The 8,219-nt window shown below is 44.2% G+C and overlaps 1 long non-coding RNA gene across 1 annotated transcript in view; it reads left to right on the forward strand.

Annotated features, from left to right (window-relative positions):
• Positions 1–7,678, forward strand: part of LOC142273423 (uncharacterized) — a 50,255-nt gene extending 42,577 nt beyond the window's left edge. The window contains exon 3 of the long non-coding RNA XR_012737938.1: positions 7,586–7,678. This is a non-coding gene — a long non-coding RNA (uncharacterized LOC142273423). The remainder of the gene's footprint in view (positions 1–7,585) is intronic.
• Positions 7,679–8,219: the final 541 nt, after the last annotated feature.

The following is an 8,219-nucleotide window of genomic DNA, read 5'->3' on the forward strand; positions in this document are numbered from 1 at the left end:
TTTAAAAAGCTAAAACAAGAAGGCAGCGAGGAAGCATTAAAAATATATAGAGAAAAAAATAAAATGTGTAAAAAACAAATATATTTAGCAAAAGTAGAAACTGAGAGACTCATTGCTAAGGAAAGCAAAACAAATCCCAAACTATTCTTTAATTATATAAACAGAAAAAAGATTAAAATTGATGGTGTTGGCCCTTTAAAGAATAATGAGGGTAAAATCATAGAAAGCGATGTGGGAAAAGCAAATGTTTTAAATACTTTTTTCTCAATTGTGTTCACACAGGAAAAGCATATGCCAGGGGAAATGCAGAGTGATCATGTAAATGCCCCATTAAGTATGACCTGCCTAACCCAGGAAGAAGTGCAGAACCGACTTAGTAACATTAAAATTGACAAATCACCAGGCCCTGATGGCATTCACCCTCGGGTATTAAGGGAGTTAAGTAATGTGATAGACAGGCCTCTATTCCTTTTATTTAAAGACTCTATAGAAACTGGGTCTGTTCCACTGGATTGGCGGCTAGCAAATGTGGTACCAATATTCAAAAAAGGGTGCAAAAGGGAACCTGGAAACTATAGGCCGGTAAGCTTAACATCTGTTGTGGGTAAAATGTTTGAAGGGTTTTTAAGGGATACTATTATGGAATGTCTCAATGTTAATAACTGTTTAACTCCATATCAACATGGATTTATGAAGGATCGCTCCTGTCAAACTAACCTGATCAGCTTCTATGAGGATGTAAGCTCTCACATGGACCGAGGAGAATCATTGGATGTCATTTATCTCGACTTCGGTAAAGCATTTGACACTGTCCCACATAAAAGACTGCTAAGTAAAATGAGAAAGCTTGGGCTCGGGGAAAATGTGTGTAGATGGGTAGGTAGCTGGCTTAGTGGTAGAAAACAAAGAGTGGTTATTAATGGTGCATACTCAGATTGGGCCAGGGTTACTAGTGGGGTGCCACAGGGGTCTGTATTGGGCCCCCTACTATTTAATATATTTATTAATGATCTGGTGGATGGTTTACAGAGTAAAATATCAGTATTTGCAGATGATACAAAACTATGTAAGGTAGTTAACACAAAGGAGGACAGTTTGCAATTACAGATGGACTTGAGTAAATTGGAGAATTGGGCTGAAAAATGGCAAATGAGGTTTAACACAGATAAGTGTAAGGTTATGCACATGGGAAGGAGAAACAGATGCTACGATTACTTACTAAATGGGAAACTGCTGGGGAAATCAGACATGGAAAAAGACTTAGGCATCTTAGTGAATAAGAATCTAAATTGGAGTGCCCAGTGTCAGGCAGCAGCCACCAAAGCAAATAGGGTGATGGGATGCATTAGAAGAGGTCTGGGGGCACGAGATGAAAACATCATTCTCCCTCTGTACAAATCACTAGTCAGACCACACTTGGAGTATTGTGTGCAATTTTGGGCGCCGGTGCTGAAGAAAGACATTACTGAACTTGAAAGGGTTCAGAGGCGGGCTACTAAAATAATAAATGGAATGGGTGCATTACAATACACGGAAAGGTTATCAAAATTAGGTCTATTTACTCTAGAAAAGAGAAGACTTAGGGGAGACCTAATAAATATGTACAAATATATCAGAGGGCCATATAGAGATCTCTCCCATGATCTGTTTGTACCAAGGACTATGACAAGAACAAGGGGGCATTCTTTTCGATTGGAGGAAAGAAAATTCCTACATCAGCATAGAAGAGGGTTCTTCACGGTAAGAGCAGTGAGGCTCTGGAACTCTCTTCCTGAGGAAGTGGTGATGGCCAACTCACTGAATGAATTTAAGAGAGGAATGGATGCATTTCTTGTTAGCAAAAGTATAGAAGGTTATAAATAGCATAATCTTACAGGTAGATAGAAGAGCGACCAAGATTATTAGAGGAATGGGTGGGCTGCAATGCCAAGACAGGTTATTAAACTTGGGGTTAGTTAGTTAGGAAAAACAAAGGCTTAGGGGGATCTAATCACAATGTATAAACATATGAGGGGACAGTACAGAGACCTTTCCAAAGATCTCTTTACACCTAGGCCTGCGACTGGAACACGGGGGCATCCGCTACGTCTTGAGGAAAGAATGTTTAATCATAATCACAGATGAGGACTCTTTACTGTACGAGCAGTGAGACTATGGAGCTCTCTGCCGTATGATGTTGTATTGAGGGATTCACAAGTAAAATTTAAGCAGAGCCTGATCGCATTAATTGAAAAATATAATATTACCAGTTATGTATATTGGATTTTATGACAGGGTGTTGATCCAGGGAACTAGTCTGATTGCCGTATGTGGAGTCAGGAAGGAATTTTTTCCCCATTGGAGCTTATTTGACACATTGGGGTTTTTTTGCCTTCCTCTGGATCAACATGTTAGGCTACAGGTTGAACTAGATGGACTTAGAGTCTCCCTTCAACCTTAAAAACTATGAAACTATGAAACAAAGTCCATTATGCCCCTGCTGTGATTGACACCTCACAGTCAATGTACGATCTCTATAGAGAGCCTAGTGTGGGTGAGGACCGCTCCCTGGGCTCAGCTACATGACTAAACCTAAAAATGCAGATTATGTGAGAACGGCTGCAGCCAGTAATCTAAGTGATTTATACATCAAGCTGCTCTCAGATGAGGTAGCAAAAACCTGCTGACAGATTCCCTTTAATATGTTCCACACAGGCGAGCAATGCGGGTATTTCTCCTTGGGTCAGAAAAGTTAACAGAGGCCAACCTCTCAAGTTTGGTAGGATCATATGAATTTTAATTGGCCACATTTTTGTAAATAATGCTAGAATTTCAATTATTTCCCCATTATTTCCTTTTTTTTGCATAATACAGAATGAAACCACTTTGTATATATCTTTGGTTAATGGTTTTGTCTACATGTGTAGCCTCCAATTGCTGCACCACCTATACAAGCGCAGGATCTGACTACACTGTTTTTGTAGTCTGTTACCACGGAGACACATTCTGGATTGCAGATGTAAATTTGCACATTTTTTTTTTCTTTACATACATTTTTTTTTTTTTTTTTTATACGTCATGCCTTCTAGTTTCTCTAGAGGTGGATACACCCTAGGAGCAGATTATTGGGATGAAGGTTTGCACCAGATAATACTGGGCTATCCCGACAATCAGTTACTAGGAGGAAGACTGGCCTCATCTACTACTCTTTTTGGGGCATCAGCTCTATAGTACCAGGAAAATGGTGCTGGTTCTAAATTAATGTGTTGTGGATTATTTATACGGATTTAACCCTCTGCAATGGATAGGGTAAAATCTGCTACACAATCCACCAGTGAAATGTGCTGGTTTCTTGCTGAATTTGGAGCTGATTTCTATATTCTTTCCAGTAAAAGTGATATTGGAGAAATTTTGGGCATGGGACCATCATACTATTTTGTAAGGTTTTCCAGCTTTCCTCTGCCAGGAGCCACCAGCTCTATACCCAATGATTGTGTATGATGGATGCCATGAATAGAGGGGGTGTATTTGTAAAACCATAGATCACATAGTGATGTAGAGCGACTGTTCTCCCATAGACTGGCTACTTTGACTGTTATTTCATTGCATTTGACAGTCCACTTTCCTTGTAGCTTCTTCCCCCACTTCTCAGAATGAATGGCTGATTCTCCTGGAGCTGCGTCCTCTGCATAGCCGGTGTGACGCCGCTCTGTGACGTACGTCTCGTGACACTCCATTGGCCTCGATTGAGCAAGCATTTGCTTATCTGTAACCTAAGGCCTTTACTCTCAATTTTTTTTTTTTTTGTTTGTTTTCCAAGTACAATGCAAAAATATTTTTAGTGCTTCACTTAAAGCGACAGCGTCGGCCCCAGCACGCAGGATCTGCACTTACAGGGACAGACTCTCATTATATTGTCATAAACTGAATATATCATCAGTGCAGCGAAGCCGAAAAGATGTAGTGTACCCTAGTGATGCAGGGCCGCAGCCTCTGGCTTTACAGGCCAAGATGCTGGGAGTTGTAGTTCCTGAACAGACCTAAATAGGCAAAAACTTTATTCTTATTTTTGTTTTTTTTTGTTATGAAAGTTTAGCAAGATTTTTTTTTTTTTCACGGATATTGAGGGAAAAACTAGGAAATTTGTGTTTCTTTAGATTGTGTTCCCCGTTCCGTATAACTTATTGTTATAAGTTTGGTATATTCATTTTCTATGGAGGAAGGCTAGCAACACTGATTCGGACTGCGGGTTTGTGTTTGTTCCCCCCCCCTATTTATTTCACAACGTGTTACCCTCGTAAGAAGTCTTTACAGGGTATTTTAGCATATCAATACATTTTTATTGCTGATTTCGCAATCTACCGTAGTAACTAGTTACAGTGGAGTGGAGTTGAAGCCTTGTGTGCATAGCAGAGCTGACTGGGTCTCGTGGACCCAGCAGCCCATGCTCTCTCCCCATACAGCCTACAGTGCTTTCTATACTATATACCCTACACTGTAGCATTTGTTCAGCACTGTGTATATAGTGACTGGGAAGACAGAAACAGTATTAAACCGTCTCTCCCTTCTCCATATAGAGTCCTGCTGTGCTTGACAGCTCATTCTGCACCATACATTATTCTGCACTGATGTTCTTAAACACATGCAAAGTTCGGACCACCCGGACATTTAAAGGGATTATCCAGGACTATTTTATTTCATTATGGGCCTAAGAACAAGCAGACCGTTACTACCTACCTGCCTTTTCTGCCTGACGCCGTCACAGAGCACTGCTGCTTCACTTTACCAGAGCAGATCTTACTCTTCCAGGCTGCTCTGTTGTTGTAGCGTCACTGCCAATGTCATGGTGACAGACTGCCGGTTAGTTAGGCAGCTTAAGCAGGCTGTCAGTCGTAATGACATCGACAGTGACACCCTATCAACAGAGCAGAGCGGAGAGAAGCAGCTGCTCTGTTGAGATGACTTTGGTCGAAGTTGCTGAATTGCTGGCAGGAGCGGTCTGTGACCTCTGAGGTGGCAGAGATCGGTGCCGGGCAGAACACATAGTCAGTATCTACCTGCCTGTAACTTCTAGGAGCACAATGTAAAAAAAAATATTCCCAGATTAACCCATTAAAGAGTCTGTCACCAAGTTTTTGCCACCTAATCCGAGAGCAGCATAATTTAAAGACAATCCCATATTAATGGCCCCCAAGTATTAAATAAATAATAATTACAAAAGAAAAGCCTCAATATTTTCCTCCAGGACCAACGTTGCTCTCTACCCTGTGGTCCTGCCAGTCTGATTGCCATATGACCGCTGCAGCCAATGTTCATGTCTGAAGACCAGCGAGAGTGGACACAGGGCTGAGATTGGAGAAGCATCTCTGGTCAAGGAGGTACGTATAGATGTTGTTTTATTTCTTGCAGAACCTTGGGCTCTTAATAAGGGCTTGTCCCGTACTAATTAACCCATTTTAAATTGGAGTAAAATAAACAATTTCAGCCATAATGATTGTTCTTTTAGGTGTAAACTAACCACAAGCAATAGCTTTAGCTAATCGGTGAGTGAGGCGCCGTCATCATTTTAAAAGGAGTCTACTTTTTTCATTTTGTTCAATGGTCACTAGTTCACAAAAGGTCTTTCCTGAAGGAATGTTTTTGATCCCTTTTGTCATTAAACGTGTAAACCAAGCTTGACTTTGGCCGTGGTGTATGGCGAGCTTGACTTTGGCCAGGGTGTATGGCGAGCTTGACTTTGGCCACGGGGGTATGGCGAGCTTGACTTTGGCCACGGGGGTATGGCGAGCTTGACTTTGGCCACGGGGGTATGGCGAGCTTGACTTTGGCCACGGGGGTATGGCGGGCTTGACTTTGGCCACGGGGGTATGGCGGGCTTGACTTTGGCCACGGGGGTATGGCGGGCTTGACTTTGGCCACGGGGGTATGGCGGGCTTGACTTTGGCCACGGGGGTATGGCGAGCTTGACTTTGGCCACGGGGGTATGGCGAGCTTGACTTTGGCCACGGGAGTATGGCGAGCTTGACTTTGGCCACGGGAGTATGGCGAGCTTGACTTTGGCCACGGGGGTATGGCGAGCTTGACTTTGGCCACGGGGGTATGGCGAGCTTGACTTTGGCCACGGGGGTATGGCGAGCTTGACTTTGGCCACGGGAGTATGGCGAGCTTGACTTTGGCCACGGGGGTATGGCGGGCTTGACTTTGGCCACGGGGGTATGGCGGGCTTGACTTTGGCCACGGGGGTATGGCGGGCTTGATTTTGGCCACGGGGGTATGGCGGGCTTGACTTTGGCCACGGGGGTATGGCGGGCTTGACTTTGTCTATGAATCTATAGCTCACCAGGCAATTGTTTGGTTAATGGTTGTTTAATCACCTTTATAACACTAACTTCCCATCCTTTGTGTAGTCCAGCACATACCTACTTTTTAGTCAATTCTGGATTCTATGAACATAAAGAGTTTCCTTTTATGACGTTATTCGATCTTGAACAATGGGCAAAGACGTCACCGCTCAACAACTGTTGCATTTAATTGTATAGGGGCATAATGCAGATCTCTGCACAGCGGATGAGTGCATGGGACAGGGATTCTGTTTTTGATGATTGATAGAACATGAATTGTTCTCCAGGCATCACTACTGGTATTCCTAACCCGATAAGTGCTGGACACAGCCAGCTATCAGCTCGGGTGACATCATTGTATTAAAAATGGAGTGTCCTCAATCTGTGGCCCTGCAGACTGGTAACTGTGGCGGGTCTCCACAGGAGAAAGACAATCCAGTCAAAGGAGGCAATCGCTTGCTCGGCTTTTCTTGTAGAATGCTTGTTTCATTGAACAAAGTCTTTAATGTAGCGCCAACCTTTTAAGGGTGTTGTCTAAATTTCCTAAATTGTGTTTGTAAAAATAAGCAAATCCTCTCATTTTTCAAGATCAAAATTATTTTTATTTCTATAGTGTACTACTTGTTGCCTAGATGACTGGCCACCTCTGCATTGTTTGAGAATTGACTGGTCTCCTTGGTAAGGGCGCAGTGTTGCCACTCTTTTCTACAGCTCTTGCAAATGCTTCAGTGGGGCCGGCCGGGTGGTTGGGGCCGGCCGGGTGGTTGGGGCCGGCCGGGTGGTTGGGGCCGGCCGGGTGGTTGGGGCCGGCCGGGTGGTTGGGGCCGGCCGGGTGGTTGGGGCCGGCCGGGTGGTTGGGGCCGGCCGGGTGGCTGGGGCCGGCCGGGTGGCTGGGGCCGGCCGGGTGGCTGGGGCCGGCCGGGTGGCTGGGGCTGGCCGGATCAGATTCCGTTTTCACTGTTCTCCTTCGATGATGCAGAGGCAAAGCTACCTCACCTTGCAGCATTGGAGAAGGCACTATGCATACCAGCTTCACAAACATCTGCTGTTCCGAACGGTCAATCTTCAGGAGCGCGCTCACCCCCCACCTACAGGAAGCTAGGTGGCAGAGAAGTGGTGTGCTCCTGAAGACATAAGATTAGAGCAACCCTTTAAATTCACTATTTATCATCATTTATTATGTCTCATTATATGAACAATGTATAAAACCTGCTCCATATTAATGTTTCATGTACTATATGAATATATATATTCTTTCTTTGTAGGTGGTGATAAATGGAGGAGCCACACCCAGCGTGGATCAAGATACAGAAGACACAGAACTGATGGCTATTTATACAACTGAGAGCGTGAACGCTGAGAAGGTAACTCTTCGCTCTACATGTAGAGGTGTGCTAAGTGATGCCAGAGCAGGAGGTGGCACTTGTTGCCTTGTTGGTGCCCACGTTACCAGAAATAAGGCATTTCATTAATGGCAGCCAAGAGAGTAGAGTGTCGGCGTGCTCATAGTGATTAAGAATCAGATAAGCCGCACTGTCATATGTTCTCTTACCACATGTCCTGCAGCTTTCTTTACACAGAATCCATGTGTAGCAGTTGCAAAAGTTCCAGGAGCTGCCTATCTTCTCCAGACACAAACATTTTACCCATCACAGGATAAGAAAACCTCACTGAACCCCTGTACCAAGCGCCACTGAAAAGATTAACCCAATGTGCATTGCTACCCTACACCAGGATGAAACAACGTATGCTGCCCAGGCTATTACTGAATGTGGCGGCTCAGGTGTAACCCGTCAGGCTATTACTGAATGTGGCGGCTCAGGTGTAACCCGTCAGGCCGTTCCTGAATGTGGCGGCTCAGGTGTAACCAGTCAGGCTGTTCCTAAATGTGGCGGCTCA

This window comes from Anomaloglossus baeobatrachus, unplaced genomic scaffold, assembly GCF_048569485.1.
Source record: "Anomaloglossus baeobatrachus isolate aAnoBae1 unplaced genomic scaffold, aAnoBae1.hap1 Scaffold_3626, whole genome shotgun sequence".
Lineage (NCBI taxonomy): Eukaryota > Metazoa > Chordata > Amphibia > Anura > Aromobatidae > Anomaloglossus > Anomaloglossus baeobatrachus.